Source organism: Callorhinus ursinus, unplaced genomic scaffold (genome assembly GCF_003265705.2).
Source record: "Callorhinus ursinus isolate GAN/ISIS: 27379988/994484 unplaced genomic scaffold, GSC_fseal_2.0 scaffold46, whole genome shotgun sequence".
NCBI classification, from domain to species: Eukaryota; Metazoa; Chordata; class Mammalia; order Carnivora; family Otariidae; genus Callorhinus; species Callorhinus ursinus.
Genome location: NW_027397108.1, coordinates 8,759,129 through 8,776,199, shown reverse-complemented (window position 1 = coordinate 8,776,199; position 17,071 = coordinate 8,759,129).

Below are 17,071 nucleotides of genomic sequence, written 5' to 3'. Positions count from 1 at the left end.
GTTCTGAGGGTTCTAATGCGGTCTCCGCCACACGCGTTGCCCACAGCACCTGCCTTCTGACGGGAGGCTCCGCAGAAACCTCAGGGGCCGTGTCGCAACCGTGCGGCCCCGCCACACGCCTGGCCGGTAGCTGCTCAGGAAGACCCGGCCTCGGGCGCTGGCCCAGGTGCCCCGACGGGGCCCGGCCGCCTGGTGTGGACGCCAGACCCTCCCGCCGGGAGGGGGGCGAGGTGAGGTCCTGAAACCAGACCCCCGCGCCAGTTCCCCTTCAGCCACCAGCGAAACGTGGGCCTTCCACTAACGATTCCTCTTTGGGAGTCGCTCGTTCCTTCGGGCAGGACGTGCGGAGCTGGGCGCCTTCCGTCCTCAACTTCACGTTTTCACTTTTCTTATCAGAAAGGTGCATGACTAATCCCGTGAGCTGGGCCCCTCGTCGCCGTGGAACCACCCTGGTGTTGAGGGTCCCCGAAACCTCGCCCGCTCCCGCGTGTGTGTCAAGGTAGGAGCGTGAGGCGAAACGAAATTCAGAATGAGAAGAGCTGAAATAGAAAGGAGAAGAGTCAGTACGGGAGCCGGTCCCACAGCTCCGGGAGCCACTGCCGTCCCCCCCCCCCCCGCCCCCAGCCGGGCTGTCTTTTAGCAGAGCCCACTCCTGGCGGCCACACGGGGGAACGGCACAATCCCAGAAACAGACCCCACTTCCGAGCCCCACGGGCCCGGCTCCACCAGCAGGCCGCTGCCTGATGCAAAATCACTTGGCCTCCCTAAGCCTCAGTTTTCCCGTCTGTAAAATGGGGCAACAGGAACACCCACCCCACCAGGTCAGAGAGAACGAAGTGCATTCGCCCATACATTGGGACTCTTCATTCTAATAATGACTATGACTTATTAAGTTCCTGTTCATCGATCAAACAATATGACCCCACACATAGATATTCCACCCCTGTCGTACCCTGGGCACTCTACCCCATTTCTGTACGTGATCCCGTGGGGTGGGTATCATTCCTATTTTAAAGATGGGGAAGCTGAGGTCATCCAGGCAAGGAGGCTGTCCACAGTGGATCCAGGCTTGGGGCTGTTGCTGCTGACTTAGGGTCCCTCTTCAAGATAAAGAGCCCAGAGTGGACCCCAGGCAGTAAAGGACCCAGCCAGGAAAGGAGCACAGAGCCCTGTGGTGCGGGTGCCGCTGAACCAGGCTCCCCATGCTGGTAGCCCAGCTCCTGGGCCTTGACCTCGGCCACATGCAAGCACCCTCAAGGACAAAGTGCTCTGTCAGCCTGGGGCCTCATGGGAGGAGTAAGGGAGGGGAGCTGATTGGGACGGACGGCCCCAGGGGGGTGTGGGGACGGGAACACGGGGCTGAGCGTCAGGGACCTGGGAGGGAGGGCGGAGGAGGCTGGACGGGTGTGTGAGCGGCAGAGTTGGGTAGGTGGGTACTGACCCCAAAAGTCAGGTTCTAGAACATTCTCCGTGGCTCTTCTGTGGGTGATGGGGCAGAGCAGGCACCCTGGACACCAGCCAGGAGGCTGTGGTGGCTTAATGACTTTGAATTTCAATAGCCACATGGGGCTAGTAGCCACCACGTCAGCGCGGCTCTAAGCCCCCACTTCGGCTTCTGGCGTGGGAGTCGCGACATCCAGTTTGTGTGGCTACGTGATGGCTCTCTTGCTATGGAGACAGCAGATGGGGAGAGTGGCCAGTGTTTGCGGGAGAAGTCAGCTGCCACACGGCGTCCAGGCAAAAGTGGTTTGCTGGCCAGGAGGGAGCCAGGCGGCCAGGGCAACTCGGCGTCTGGTCTCTGGGCGGTCCTCGACTGAGCCCCAGGAGCAGGGAGGGGCCCAGCCTCGGGGGCGCAGGGGCCGCCGTTGAGATCTGGAGTCCGGACCGAGACGTGTTGAGTCTGAGGTTGCTTGTGGCCCATCTTGGCGGAGAAGTCAAATAGAGCAGTCCTGAGACTGTTCCAGAATCTATCAAGCCAGCCTGGAGACAGGGGTTAGAAGTCACCAGCCTGTGGTGGTTGCTTTTTCACGGTGGCAGAGGCAGTCCTGGGAAAGCACGGCCTTCCCAGGTGGCCAGCGAAGTCACACCTTCGCACCTGCTGACCCAGCAGCACAACCGACCAGTTTTGAGCACCGACAAGGGAGTTTGTGTTAAACTGGGGTACTGTCCCCGACCCCCGCCGAGCAGTCCCCACAGCGCCCTGCATCTCCTCGCCTGGCGGCTCTCTCCGGCCCCCTGCCTCCACTCCACTGCCCCAGCCAGCAAGGCCAGGCACCTCCCACCCCTGGGAGCAGCACGTGCGTGTGTCTTCACGCCTGTCACCCCCACGATAACCAGGAGCGAGGGGTGCCCCCTCTATCACCCCCAGTTCACAGGCGAGGAAGCTGGAGCACGGACAGGGCCGCTTGCCCACAGCCACGCACCTGGTGGGGGCAGAGCCAGGCTTGCGGCATGTTCGCGCCCCACAGCCGCACCCTGACCGTGACCCTAGCGTCGGGCCGGCCTCAGGACGGTAACTCTGCCAGGTCCCTGCCGGACCCTCCCCAGCCTCCATGTGAGCGTTTCGCCCCAAGGGGTCGCTCATCCCCACCGCCCCCTGCGGCTCCAGAGGTTGCTGCTTACTAGAGGAAGCTTCTCTCTTCACACTTTAGACTCAGGGTTTAAAAATAAAGAAAAATAAAACTGGTTCAAAATTAGCACAAGACTCGCTACAAAGAACACAAGACACAGTTTCCTGTGTGCGTGTTTTTTCTTCAGTTTTTTTAAGACTTCCAGAAAAGTTTCCTCTGCAAAACTGAGACCAAAAGGGCAAAAAATGCAAATATGCTGGTCCAACCTTGAACCATCTTTACCCAGTCCCAGGCAGCCAGAGAGACTCAGGAGAGAGCTAGCCAAGTCCCAAAGTCTCAGAAGCTCTGAAAGGGAGCCCCCTAGAACTGTGTGCAGTCACTAAATCACTGTGGACTCCAGTAGGGCAAGGGCAACTCCTTTGATCATGTGGGCTGAGCCCAGCACCACCTTGATGGGGTGGGTGTGGGTTGAGGATGGACAGATGGAGGGGTGGTGGATGGAGGTGAGGTGGGTGGTTGAGTGGATGATGGATGGTTGGACGGATGGGTGGAGGGCAGGTGGATGGAGGATTGGTGCATGGTGGACAGGTGGACAGGTAGCTAGGTGGCAGGTGAAGGAGTGAGTGAATGAACAGACAGTCATTATAAAAAGTCCCTCACTTGACCACCAACAGAACCAGCCTGAGTGGAAATGTAGCCAGATGCTCGTCTCTTCAGATCTGGGACTCACATGGACCCACACCTAGAGGTGAGTCCCCACCCCACCTCCCGCCATCACTGAGGGATGGAAGTGCTGATCCAGGGAGCTCCCACCAAGCTGAGCAGGCCCATGCTGTCTGAGAGGGCAGGGCCCTGTGTGAGAAGAGAGCGTGGTTCTCAGTGAGGCGGGATTCTGAAGAGCTGGCCGGGGAAGGGGCAGCAGCTTCCATGGGGCTCAGGAGGACAAGCCCAGACAGACATATGGAACAGCAGGGAGGCGGGGATCCTCTCAACAGAAAAGGCAAACTTCGCTCCAGAGTCCCCCTGCCACGGAACCACCTGTTCTGCATGAAGAAGTGAGCTCCCCGCTGCTTCAAGTATTCAAGCCAGGAATTGCCAACGGTGGCGGAATGCAGTGACCTTCCTCCCACACGGGTCGGGGCCTGGGTCCTCTGCTTCAGTCCGGTGGGCCCTGTGCCTGCCTCGAGCAGTAGGAAAGGCAGAGATGACCCTGTGGCCCCGTCCAGGCCTCAGCTGCGGGGGCGTGGCAGCTAGCTCCCTCTTCCTGTCCCCCAGGACACCCGCCCTGATGTTCCTGAGCCACCAAGCAGGAAGTCCATCTGCCCTCCTGGAGAGGCCCGGGGCCACACAGGGACAACGGGCCCCGCTCTCCCACATCCACGTCTGAGAAGCTGCTGTGGTCCCTCCGGAGCGGCTCATCGGCCACCTGGGCCCCCAACGCAAGAACCAACCAGCTGAGCCCTGCCGGAGCTCCTGACCCGCAAAGTTACAGTCAAATAAAGTGGTAGGTGTTGTGCACCACTGAGCCCGGGGACAATTTGTTCGGCAGCCCTGGAGGACAGTACACCAGCTGGGGGACAGGCCCTGTGGTACACCTGCGGCAGGGTCAGGCCCTGAGTTTCACGCTCTGTGGTTTGAGAAAACCCAGACCGATAAGTCTCGGACAGATCTACGATGGCAAATCCCAAATTTGCTGACTCAAAAATTTCATCTCCTCCCGACTGAAATATGCTCTTCCCTGCCCTCCGAGGGTGGGGGGGGGGGGACGTCCGGCCCGAGTGAGCTCTGTTGGTGAAACCCATCCTTTTGTTTCTGCCAGAACATGGAAAGGGGTTCAGAAAACCGTCCAGCAGGGAAGCCTGCCAGGTGCTTCTTCAGCCAGGTGACCCAGGGCAGCATCTGCAGCGAGGAGTCCGGTGACAGGATGGGTTGAGAAGGGCCCTTCAGCTCTGGGGTCTTCCTGCCACCTGTAACTCCAGTCTCACCGAGACAAACCCAAACTGAGGGGCAGTCTATGAAATGCCTGGCCAGTGCTCCCCAAAGCTGTCGAGGCAAGTCTGAGAAACCGTCACAGCCCAGAGGTGCCTCAGGACACCGGACGGCCGAACCCAGCATGGGATCCTGGGATGGAGAAAGGACGTCAGGTAAAGCTAAGGAAATCCGAATAAGGCACGGACTTAGCTAATAGTAATGGATCAACTCTGGTCCGTTCATTGTGCCAGATCCCCATACTAAGGGCAGGTGCTAGTAAAAGGGGGGGGGTCTGGGGGTGAATGGGAACCCCCTACCCTATCTTTGTAATTTCTCTGTAAATCTAAGATGGCTCTTAAAAATAAAGTGGTGGTGGTGGTGTTTTCATTCAGATGCCCATGCCCCATCTTGAGAGCAGATTCTGGCCCGGACGGGGCACAGGATTGATCTTTGGCTGGGGGTACGCGGCCCTGCTCCTCCCGACGGCCATTGGGGGACCGGCCGTAGGGGACAGCACAGCCACTCGGCACTCAGTCCATCCTGACGTAGGATGGACCCACGGAGACTGGGAGGGGTCAGCGGTCAGGGTGCTGCGGTCCGGAGCCTGCGCTGGGGACGGAGTGGGGCTGGGTGCTCTGAGGTCCCTATCAACCGTAGGATGCCACACCTCAGAAGGACAAGGCCACCAGGTTCAGGAGACCGGATTCTAGCTCGGGAAGAATGGCGCCTGAGCTCCAGTCTCCACATCCGCATGAGAGTGGGGGCTGGCCTGGGCTGCTGAGCCGTATGCCCCCCACGGGCAGCCGCCACGTTTCTCCAGTGCAGAACGTCATGTTTTGCTCTCTCAGTACATTCCGTAGTGAGCACCAAAGGAGACTAAAGGTTAAGTGCAGCACCCCTGCATTCCCGCAGCTGCGCCATTGATTAGCAGGCCGTGTGACCTTGAGCCGGCTGTGCCTCGGTTTCCCCATCCGTAAGAGAGGAATGACAATGACAATCATCCCCCAGGTGGTTGTGCAGCCGGAGGAGGCGATTCAGGAAGCGCTCCAGAGATGCGAACTGTCCATGAGACCAAGAGCTGCACGGGACCAAAGCCTGTTTTACTCGTGGGTGTAGACCCAGGCGTGGCACGTGGCTGGTCAGTGAGCATCCGTGGGATCGTTAAATAACCAAATATCTGCGAGAGAAAACGTTGAGTGTTGTGGAGAGGAGCGTGGTGTCATTAGCTACGGGACAGGCAAGGGAAGGAAAGGAGGTGCGTTTCTTGGAACTTGGGAGAGATTTGCCTTGTCCGGTGTGGTAGGCGGGATCATGAGGCCGGCCCCCCTCCCCAGAGCCTGTGGGTGTGCTGTCCTATGTGGCAAAGGGCAAATAAGGTTGCAGGCGGAATTAAGGTTACTAATCAGCTGACCTTAAAATAGGGAGAGGATCCTGACTTGGGCCCCAGACTGTAGGAGAATACGTTGTGTTGCCCTGAGCCACTCCGTTTGCCGTAACCCTGCCACGGCGGCCGCAGGCAACAGGGCAGGAAGGCCAGGGCATCGTTCCCCTCAACCATGATGGGACTGGGGGCAGCAGGAGCGCTCGAGACGTTTCTGGGCTCGGGGGGACGGTTGCACTGCAGTGGTCACTCTCTTGACCAGCGTATTCGCGGTTATCGGGAGGCTTTTAATCGGCAGGGATGGGTCACAAATTCCAGGGTTCAAAGGCAGGGCACCCAGAGAAAAACACGGCAAACCCCTGGTTCAAGTCCTTGCTGACCCCACACTGCCGGTCAAGACCCTGCAACAAAGCTGTCTTGGAGGTAGAGGATGGTTTGCTCTTACTTACCTGGGCAGTGTGGATGGGACACCTGCTGGCGACGTTGGAGAGTGTCCGTCCCTGGTTTGGGCCACCCTGCCTTCAAGGCCCCTCTGCTGCTGAGGGATGCTCCCATCCCGGAGCCAGGAGCTGAAAATGCTGGATGTTCGCTTTCCAGACCTTGCAGCTGGGTGGGCCTCGAAACCACACAAGCCCCCAAGAAGCGAGGGGCGGCTTCCTGGCCTCTGGCCCCCTCCTCCAGCCCCCAGCTTCCTGTCAGCAAGCTCCTCTCTGGCTTAGCTCAAGCGCAGGGGCGCCTTCGTCTACAGCTCACACTGCAGCCTGGGTCCCATGAGCAAGGGCTGCACTGTGTGTCCCACGAGGACACACCGAGGGGCCCAGCCCTCCACGAGCTCGGGGCCAGGAGCCGTCGGGGCTGCACACCGTCGTCAGAGGCCCGGCCACCCTCTCCCAGGCAGATTGGAAAGGCCTGGCGTCACCACCACCGACTGTAACTCATCAGCGTGTAAAGTGCCCAGACCTGTCGAGGAAGAAGGAGGGAAGCCAGCGGAGGGGTGCCTGTCCCCCGGGAGGGGCAGGGGTAGCACCACGGGAAGGCGGGGCGACAGCCCGACAGTGCCTGCCTTTGCACGCAGTACATCACTCCTCCCCGGCCACACCGGGCGCTGGGCAGTGCCGGAGAGCAGGGGGAGGCCATTTCTGTAAGTGGCAGGGCTGAGGCTGCAGAGGCCTGGGGCTTCTCTAGCTCGTGTGGGGAGGAGAGAGGAGAGGGGACCAGCTCTGTGCATCGGGACGCTGGGGGCTGCAAGGAGCAAACGCCGGACTCAAGGGGGTGTTTGCCCTAGAAACCAGGAATCCTAGAGCTGGCGGGGGGCCGGCACTCCCCTGCCACCTGCCGTCAGCATCACCCACAGACCGGCAGCAAGAGGGAGGCACGCTTCGGTCACCTCCCCGGCTCCAGCCGAGAAGGAGTGAGGAGACTTTTCCCAGAAGCTCCCCTGCGGATGGTGTCTGCCCGGCACGGACGTCACTGTCAGGTCCAGGGGGTGACATCGCTGTCGCAGGAGTGGTCAGGAATCACAGCTGGGTCTGAGAAAGGGGACCCTCGCCTTGAGTCACACGGGGAAGGAGTAGATGCCAGAACAGATTCAGGGCTCTGCGAGCAAGACAGAGGTAGGGAGACGGATGTCCACTGTCAAACAAGACTGCCCCTGTCGCTGGCCAACTTCCAGGCCAATTCTGGTCTGTCCCCCAGACCTGGGTGATCTGCTGACATCACGGAGTCTTGGTTTCTTTGAGCAATAGGAATAAGGTTTGCTAAGATGCTTGGGAGGGGCGGGGAGACGAGTGGTCCTCCACAAATGTGAGTCCCCTTGCTAACCGGATGACACCCTCTCGTCCACAGGACATGGGGTTCCTCCCCTACACACCACGTCCCCCTCAGAGCCTTCGCCGTCAGCAGCACAGCCCACGAGCCGAAATCTTGCTGTTTCCTCCAGGCTCGAGAAAGTTCGCCCCGGCCTGGCCCTTGGTCTCGGTCCCCATTCAGCAGGTGTTCCAGCCACGAGAAGAACCTCCTCTGATGGGCACAGCGGTTCAGAGTGAGAACACAGGATCCGCATTAGAGGGACAGCGTGAGGGTCAGTTCTAGAACATTCCGGCTGCTTTCAAATTGCTGACCCAGTCATGCAGCCACTCCTTTGGTGGTCCCTTCATCCAATACCCCTCAAACAGCTACAGCCGACGTGCCGGGGTGTAAGTCGGGCACCTAGCTGGCAACGGTCACGTCGAGTCTCTACGGCGAACACGGGCTTTTTATAAAACCTCCTTGGCCTGTTTGAAATGCTTGTGTCTGAAATGAAACAGAAATCGTAAGCCTCGTTTAGAAAATAATTCCTTCCCTCCCACACAACCTACACGATGTGCCTCCGATGTTGTTCAGATTTTCCAGCTAAGAGTTTCCTTTAGGTGGAGCCGAAGAACCCAGAGGAAGCTAAGGAGAATGTCTCGAGCGCTCACCGTGGTTTTGGGTGGAAATATGGTCTTTGCTGTGACTGCATCATGGTTGACTTTCACACCAGAGAAAGAAAGGACTGACTTTAACCTCAAAACGAGGAAGACTGTAACAGTCACACACAGAAAAGCTGTCGCCTGAACTAGCAGCTGCCGTGGCTGGGAGCCCGGGAGCGTGTGGTGGCCGTCCCCGCAGACAGCTGGAAGGCGGTGTGTCCCCCCCCCCCCCCAGGCTGGCCACGCAGGACCTGCCACGGAGGGAGTGGCAGAGGAGGGCATGCCCGTGAGGAGGGGCTGGCAGCCTTGAGTCAGGAGGAAGTGGCTTATGTGAGCTGCCGCCCTCGCAGCAGGCCAAGCAGCAGAAATCTAACCGCACAGGGGTACAGAGCTATTTTCAACCTTGGGGTTTTCACCCCAAGTCCCCAAAGCGCTGGGGCAGCCCAGCTCCCATGTGACCCCGTCAGGGTCCTGGACCCACGGGAAAGGACAGAAGAGAAGGCAGGTCTGAGAAAGGCGGGCAGAAGGACACACGGAGAGCAGCATGTCTCCGCCACGGACCGTGGGCCGCGAGGCCACGCTGGGCCTGGGCCTCCTGTCTGCTCGCACAGGCTCTGTGTCCGTCTGCTCCAGCTGTGGTACAGACACCCACGTACCCAGCGGCTGAAAACACACCTTCGCTCTCTTCTGTTCTCAGACGACACACGTAGATTCCGGAAGTCAGACGTCTAACCCAGGTCTCACAGGGCTCAAGTCAAGGTGTCGGCAGGACTGGTTCCTCCTGGAGGCTCCAGGGACAATGTCCTCTCCCCTTCTCCAGCTTCAGAGACCACCGCAATCCTTGGTCCGTGGCCCCTCCCCATCTTCGAAACCAGTGGAGTGGCCCCCTCCTCTCCTCCTCCCAGGACCCTGTGGGGACGCCGGGCCCACCGGCTCATCCAGGACCACCTCCCCATCTCCAGGTCCTTAACCAGCCCCATCTGCAAAGAGCCTCCCACCATGAAGGGAGCTCCCTCCCAAGTTCGTTCTGAGCACTAACAAATGGACATGGTGGGGGCCTCCCCCTTGTCTACCTCACGGTCCTTCCCCCTGGAACCTTCTAAGATTCTGGGCAAGATGAGGCTTCTACCAAACTCGCTATCGACTACAGTGGTAGCCGATGGCCCATCCACGTTCACTCGGGAGCGAGCAGCAGAGCTGGGTCCTTGAACCCTCTGTCGCTCATGCCGATGCAGCTCTGGTGTCCGAGGCCCAAACCACACTCACCTCATTGAATCAACACGGACCAAAGGTTTGAAAATCAAGCTGCTCAGCCCCGAGGGCTCTCACTCGCTGCTGCTGGGGACGCAGAATGTTCGGCCACCTTGGAAGACAGTCGCACAAAGCTGCACGTCGGCTTAGCCCATGATCCAGGAGCTGTGCACCCAGGCACCCAGCCATGGGAGCCGAGAACGAAGGTCCCCGCAGTCACCTGCACACACGCGGGAGAAGCTCCGTTCACAGCTGCCGGCAGGATGAGGGCCAGAGCCGCCCGGGGGGCACGGAGCTCCCGGAGGTGCCGTCGGAGCCGGTGAGTGAGGACAGAGTCCGGGCAGGACAGGCCACAGTCGCTGCCTGGGGTCCTCGCCGCCTCTCCCCTCCCACCCCTCGGCCTCTCCCGCCCTGGCCGCCCTGGCCATCCTGACCCTCCGCGTCGTCAGCTCCCAGAGCAAAGCCCTCCTGCCCCGGGGCTGGTGTCCCGTGTGGGCCTGAGAGCGACTAGGGTGAGGACAGGAGCACACGCTCATGCGGGAACGTGGGCGCCGTGGGCCGGGGTGCAGGGACCCCAAAATCCCAGCTCGGCCGTGTGTGTGCGTGTGCCACCCGCGCACGCCATGCCATCCGTGGAGCCCAACTGAGTGCCCGGCCGCGCAAGGAGGTGGGGGTCCCGTTGTGCTCAAGGCCCGGGTGGTGAGACCCAGGGGCACGCGACCGCCGGGCCGGCTCTCCGTCAACACTGAGTGAGTGCGGTCACACGCACGGGAAGGCAGGCACGTAAGTCGCCTGTGTGACTCCCCACCGGACGTGTGTTCGTGGGTGGTAAACATGGACCAGCGGGGAGTCCGGATAGCGCTGTCCCTGCAGCCGGTGTCTCCCCCGCAGTGGGCAGAGGAGGGTATCGGTGGGGCGCAAGCAAGGTCAGGAGCCCGTGAAGGCGAGTGCAGGGCCCCCGGGCTCACGGTGTGGGGTCCGGGGCCCCTTCCCCAAGCACCCTCTCTCTGTGGCTTCCCACCCATTTGCCAGGGTGGGGAACCGAGTCCCGCGGCCGTGAACCCAGCGGAGGGGACAGGGCCCAAGCTCTGGTGCCACTGGGTCTGCAGGCCTGAGACGGAGGGAAGTGATCCCAGCCCGCATCACGCTCAGGAAACGAAAGGCGCACTTTAGGGAATCACCTTGAGTTTCAGAACAACCTGTGTCCCACACCTTCCCCCCGAAACTTCCGAAGGACAGGCTCTTCTTGAGTAAACCGTGTCTTGGCTGGAGCATTCACTGGGCCACACGGCTGTTGCAATCTGGTGTCTCCCTCCCTGGTGCGTCCCCAGACCTCCAGAGGGGCCCCCACCTGCCACCTCCAGCAAGCCTGGGCCCCAGCCTGGGACGCCTCCTGACCAGCTACCCCACCCTGTCCATCAGGGCCCGGCCAGCCCCGCCGCCACCGCATGCCCCATCTCTATGCTCGGAGCCCCCAGGGCTTGTGTCCCGGGCTGGAACGTGGATCCCACGCTGTCTTCAAGCCAGGAAGCACATTTCTGCCCCGGGCCCGCCCAGCGGCGAGCGCTTTCTCGTGCGTCAGGAACTTTGAGCAGGTGCTACATGGTAGCGATCGAACGGAGAGCGAAGCAGAGGCTGTCCCTCCTGCGTGAAGATTAGCGTCTCCCCCAGGGCGTCACCTTGGCCCTGCTGACAGTGGGGACGGATGATTCTAGTTGTGGGGCGGGGAGGCTGTCCTGTGCACTGTCGGGTGTGAGTGGCACCCCAGCCTCTATCCCCTAGACACCAGCAGCCCCCACCTCTCCAGCAGTGACAACCAGAGATACCTGCACGTCCCCAGGGGCGAGCCCCCGACTGGTGGCCAGAGCAGGGCCACGTATGCAGTGAAATGCGTGACGCTTCTCAGACCCCGACTCCCGCAGCCCTGGGAGGAAGAAGTGACCCCGAGGTGCCCCCCGAACGGCCTCAGCTCACACTTAGAGGGGGTGCAATCGGGGGCCTAGCCACGCCCCCCCCCCCCCCGTCCTGGTCCCCCCGCCGGTGCGCGGAGCGGTTCGGAGAAGAGAGGAGTGTCGCTGACACCAGCATGTCAGGACCCTCTCCTCCCGGGAACACGGAAACTCGGGAAAGTAGACTCCTTCGCATGAAGAGCACGCAACACCAGTGATCAAACGATCGGCAGCCAGGCGCCCTGGGGAGATTTGCGGAGGGTCAGCCTCTCCAGTGTGGCCGGGTCGGGGGCAGAGCCCGGCAAACTGCTCCAGAAAGCCGAGATCAAGGACCAGACAGTGTTTTCGGCTTTGGGGGCTGTGCGGCGTCTGCTGGAAATGCTGCCCTCTGTCACCGTGGTACCAAAGCAACCACAGGGCGCATGCAAACAACGGAGCATAGCCGTGTTTCGCTGAAGCTTGACACCAGCAGGCAGTAGGCCGGACTGGCCAGATCCGCTGAGCCCTGGTCTCGGAACCAGAAGAGAAAGGTCAGGCGCAGGACTAGTGGGGCACGGCTGTCACCACCCGAGGAGGTGGCCCCCAAAGGGACAAGAGCAGGGAATGGTTCCTGGGGCCCAGGGACAGTCAGGTGCAGACCAGGGCCCTGGGAGTGGCATGGCTGACTCGGGGAGATGCAGGGAGAAGACTGGGGTTGACACACGCTGGCCTCTCTCCCCCCTCCCTCCCTCCGACTCCTGCCGGGGGGGGGGCCCCCACTGGCCAACTCGGCTGGAAGCCAGAGTGTGGGGGAGCCTGCTAGCGCTCCGGGGAGGTCCGCTTCCCGGGGAGCGAGCAGGTGGGCACTTGGGGGCGGGGGAGGCCCTTTTGGGAATCTCTTTGCTCCCTCTTTCCAGTTCCATGCCCCCTGAGCAGTCTGCCCAGTTGCTGCCCACACCACCTGCCCACAGGCGGAGCCTGGCGCCAACGCGCCACCTCGGGCAGTGGGCCGGGCCTGAGCACCAGGCATGGATGGCCTCGTGCCATCCTCACGGCAACCCCTGAAGACAGGGCAGTTACCCTCATGGCAGCCATGTGAAGTGGGTGTGACAGATCGTTTCGAGCCAAGGGTACCGAAATTCGGAGAAGGGAAGGCCTTCCCCAGTGTCTCGCAGCTAGTCAGCAACCCGGTCAGGATTTGAACCCTCAGCCCCTGTAGCTGCCCTTCGCAGGTGCACCTGGCTGAGAACTGGGTGCTTTTCCCACCTTCGTCCCCCTTTGTCCCCCTTCCTCCTCCCCTCCTGGCCTCCGTCCCGTGGCCCTTGTCTGACCCAGTGATGCAATAGCCCGGCCAGCCTTGCAGTTGAAATATTCCGAAATGTACAGTGGGCCAGGCCATCTGCTTCCTGCAAGCCTAGCTTCTACCCCTGTCAGGACCCCCGAACAGACATGCAAGGGCATCAAAGCAACAGCCACTTTATTTCCGGGCTCGGGATTTCTAACTGGCCCCGATTGCTCAATGCTTGTTTTGGACGGAGGAGCAGCGAGGAGGTCAGAAGAGAGGCTTTTGCAGGTGCTACAGGAAGGGAGATGCTGAACGGAGGGTGACATCTGGGGCTGCCCAACGCACCGTGATTTTCGCCCCCAGAAGCTCTCCAAGAAAACAGCAGAGTCCCTCCCTGTTGCCATTCTCTGAGCGATGTTTGTTTTCCAGATTCTTGGTTCTTTCCAGCTCCCTCGGGTCCTTACGATTTGGAAAAAGGAGAAGGAGAGCACGCCCTCCCTCCATGAACCAGGCGGTGGATGTGTGAGAGCAAAGCTTGGAGCCGGGGGCCTGTCTCAGAAGTGTGTCCCCCGCCCCCCGACCAAGGAAATGTAGCTCCACAACCACAGGCAATTTCAGGTTTGCTCACGTCCCCTTATTTCACTGTCGAGAACCCTGAAGTCGACCCACACAGCTGGCCCAGCCCGGCTCCGTGACAAGCCTTCGTGTCTCCCGTGCACACGCCAGCCGCGTGCCCCAGCTCCCCGCGCTCCGGGGTGGCGCTTGCTGTCCGTTCCTGGGGCACCCCCCGCTACACATCAGCTGAGGCCCCCTCCCGGGAGAAACAACCGCGTCTAGGAAGGAGGGGGGACGAACCTGAGCTCCCACGTAGAGCGCTCTCCCTGGAAAACCAGAGGCGCGGAGAGTCTGTGAACGCCCTCGCAGTACCCATAGTGCCTTCGTCGGACCCCACAGAAGCCCCTCGGGGGGCTCTCGTTCCTCCGAACTTTACAGCAAGGAGGCACTGGCAAGCGAGGGAATGTGCCTTGAGCACCTACGATGTGCCAGGCAGCTAGGAACACCTGCCTCCCGGAGCCCTTCCCTCCCACATTCGCGTGCGACCCGCCACGTTCACACGCCGGCCGCTCGCTCTACCAACACTGACCGCGCACCCCCCCCGCACCCCCCCGCACGCCCGGCCCTCATTCCAGCCGGCCCTTGCCTGTGCTCAAGAGCAGATCGTAGATAGGAAATGACAGGATAATCAACAATCGCATTATAATTATTTCCTTATTTATATCATTGTAACATAGTTCCAATCTTTATATAATCATTGAGTAATTACTACATTTCTTAAGTCAATTCTAATGAAAGATAAATATAGAATTGGGTAAATATATAAACTGTCACATCATTGAGTAATTAGCAAATATTGCATATAGTTATAGGTAATATAAATAATGTAAGATTATTTCTTAGACCTATTAAATCTAAGACTTACCAAAATTTAATACTAAAGTGATTGAATTGCCTAAGTGATAAATATACTTTTTTTTTTAGTACTTTCTGGGGCCAGGGACTGTTGTAAGCCCTTTATCCTCACAGTAGGTGATATCACTACCCCCGTTTTACCGAGGAGGTGGTGAGGAACAGAGAGTTTAAGAGATTTTCTCTAGGACACACAGCTAGTAAGCCCTGAGCTGGAAGCTGAACCCTGGGCCGCCTGCCACGTGTCCCTCTATTGAGAGGTGACAACACTCCATGGAGCCCCCAGCCCATCCCCTCGGCCTTCCCAGCGGCTGGACCCCGGCGGCAGGGGCTGAGGCTTCTCAGGCTGCCAGAGCCCCGTCTTCCTGCACACACGGCCGGTGGCAAGGACCGGGTCACCGCTCCCCTGGGAGCACGTCAGCCAGCCCTGGTGGAGGTAGGTGGACACGGGTCTGGCTCCCTCCCCTGGGGCTGGCCCCACCGCCTTGTGTGCCTGCCCTGCCTGGCCCTTCCTGGCCCCGCAAGCCCCGCAGGATCACTTCCATGGGCTTCTCCTCGGCCCCACTGGCCCGTCCTGGCGGGACCCCACACACAAACTCCTGACACTCCATCCTCGTCTCTGGCTCTGCTTCTGGGCGAATCTCCAGCGGAATCCTGCCTGGCTGCTCTGGAATGGCCGTCCACGGCAGTCAGCTGCTGAGTGTTGGCCCAGCGCTGTTCTCTGCTGCCTTCGTGCGCTACCGCGGCCCTCCCGAGCAGCCTGCAGGTGGGAGAACTGAGGTGTGGGGGACCCGCCCAACCTGCCCTCACTCCCTCAGCTACAGCCGTGCCCGGCCCTGCAGAAACCCTAACCGAGGGCCTGATGCCTTCTCCTGCCTCCTGTTTTCTCCAACGCGTTTTGGCAGAGGCCTCACGTCGGCGGTGACGGCAAGGAAGGTGGCCCAACCTTACCCCGAGAGGCAAGGAGCAGAGGAAGGGAGGGGTCAGGGAAACACCCCATCAGGCTCCTCGCCCCCACCGAGAAGCTCCCCTCTGGTGGGGACGGGCTCACACAGTCACACCCCAGCCTCACGCCCTGGCTGGGGATCAGTATTCCCAAGGGAAGGGCCACGCTCGGAAGAAGGTGAGTGTCCATGACCAGGCGCCCACGGCGGGGTGAGGGAAAGGTCTACCTGTCTGGGGCTCAAGGAACCAGGGCTTCCGGGGAGGGGGCAGAAAATATGTTTCAACAAAGTGTAGGCGGGATGCGTAGCAAAGAAGATGCTTCTGCTCCCTCCTCCCCCCGCCCTACGGTTTCCAAACATGGCTGCTAGCTCTGTGGCGCTCCTGTCATCGAGAGGTGGGGACCCTGCCCGTGCTCCTCAGCCTGGGCGGCCTGTGACTGCTTCGACCAACGGAGCATGCCACAAGTCACTCTAAATGGCGTTGAGGCTGGTTCACAAACACCGTCCAGCGTCCCGTGTCCCCCGGACTGCCCCGGGGCCGCCATGTTTTGAGGAAGCCCCAGCTACACGGAGATTCCACGTGTGGCCCCAGCTGCGCCCGGCCTCCCAGCCCCCTCCCTCCGCCCAGGCCCTGGACACATGGATGGAAAGGCCTCCAGATGATTCCACCCCCCTCACCATGTGAGTCTTCCCAGCTCACCCCCCAGATCTGTGGAGCAGGAGGAAAGCCAACACCATTGCGTCCTGTCTAAATTGTGACCCACAAAATCCATGAGCAAAGTAAAAGGTAAGTTTGAGGGTGGTATGAGGGGCGGCCCCCCCATCCCTGGCAGCCTCCACCGAGATGGAAAGGCAGCCCAAGCAGGACAGAAATACGCACACTTTCCTCTTGACGCCTGAAGTTGGTCGAGCCACATGAGGCACCGCGTATCCACAGACAACTCGCAAGGCACGGCAGATCAAGGAAGTGTGGAAAATGCCGGCTCCAGTGAGTTTCTTACCACGAGCGAGAACTTGAATGTGCCCCTGCCCAGGAGGATGGCGATGATGAGTAGGTTAAGACATTTACTGCTTCCCCCTGCTTTTAGTAAAAACAGCCCCACTTTCCACTGAGAAGCCACCCCCCGTCCTCCCTCAGCCCACTGAGCTGTTAAAATTACAGTCATTAGTTATAGATCATTCTTTAGAAAGAATTTCTAAATATTTCTGAGTAGTTGAGTTGCAAAACTTTCTCTTGTGGAGAGTCTGAATCACTCACACAAATAACTTCTTCCTGCTTCCCAGCATGGCTGCTATGTGGAGAGTAGGTGTCTCAGGAACACCCAGGGGTGCCTGCCCACAGCCCATTCCCGGAGGACTCCCCTAGGACCCCAGGCCCAACAGATCCTGGGGATGCTGACCCCAGGGGGTCAGCATCTTCATCCATCTGGACATTACAAAGGAAAACCAAAATTTTCCATCCCAGATGGATTTTGCAAAAGTTAGTGTACCAAGGGGCAGTCGCTCAGCAAGTGACAGTTGAAATAGCTTCACTTGCGTAAATGTTTCTAGAATACGAAGAGTGAAGGCCACTTGTCTGACCGAGTGTCTCGTGAACCCGGTCCCACTGGCTGCCCTTGGGTCCCAGAAGCTACTTGTCCAGAGGAGGCCCCACATCCAAGGTAAGGTCGCCGGCGCGGCCCTGACAGCATTTTCCGCGCTCCCGGCTCTTCCTGCGGCCTCTCGTCCGAGCCCCGCCCCCCACAGACGAGGGCACCCCAGCCTCCCTTCTCTCCTTCGAGAAGCTGAGGGGGCAGGGTCTGCCAACGGGCTGCACAGGAGTGC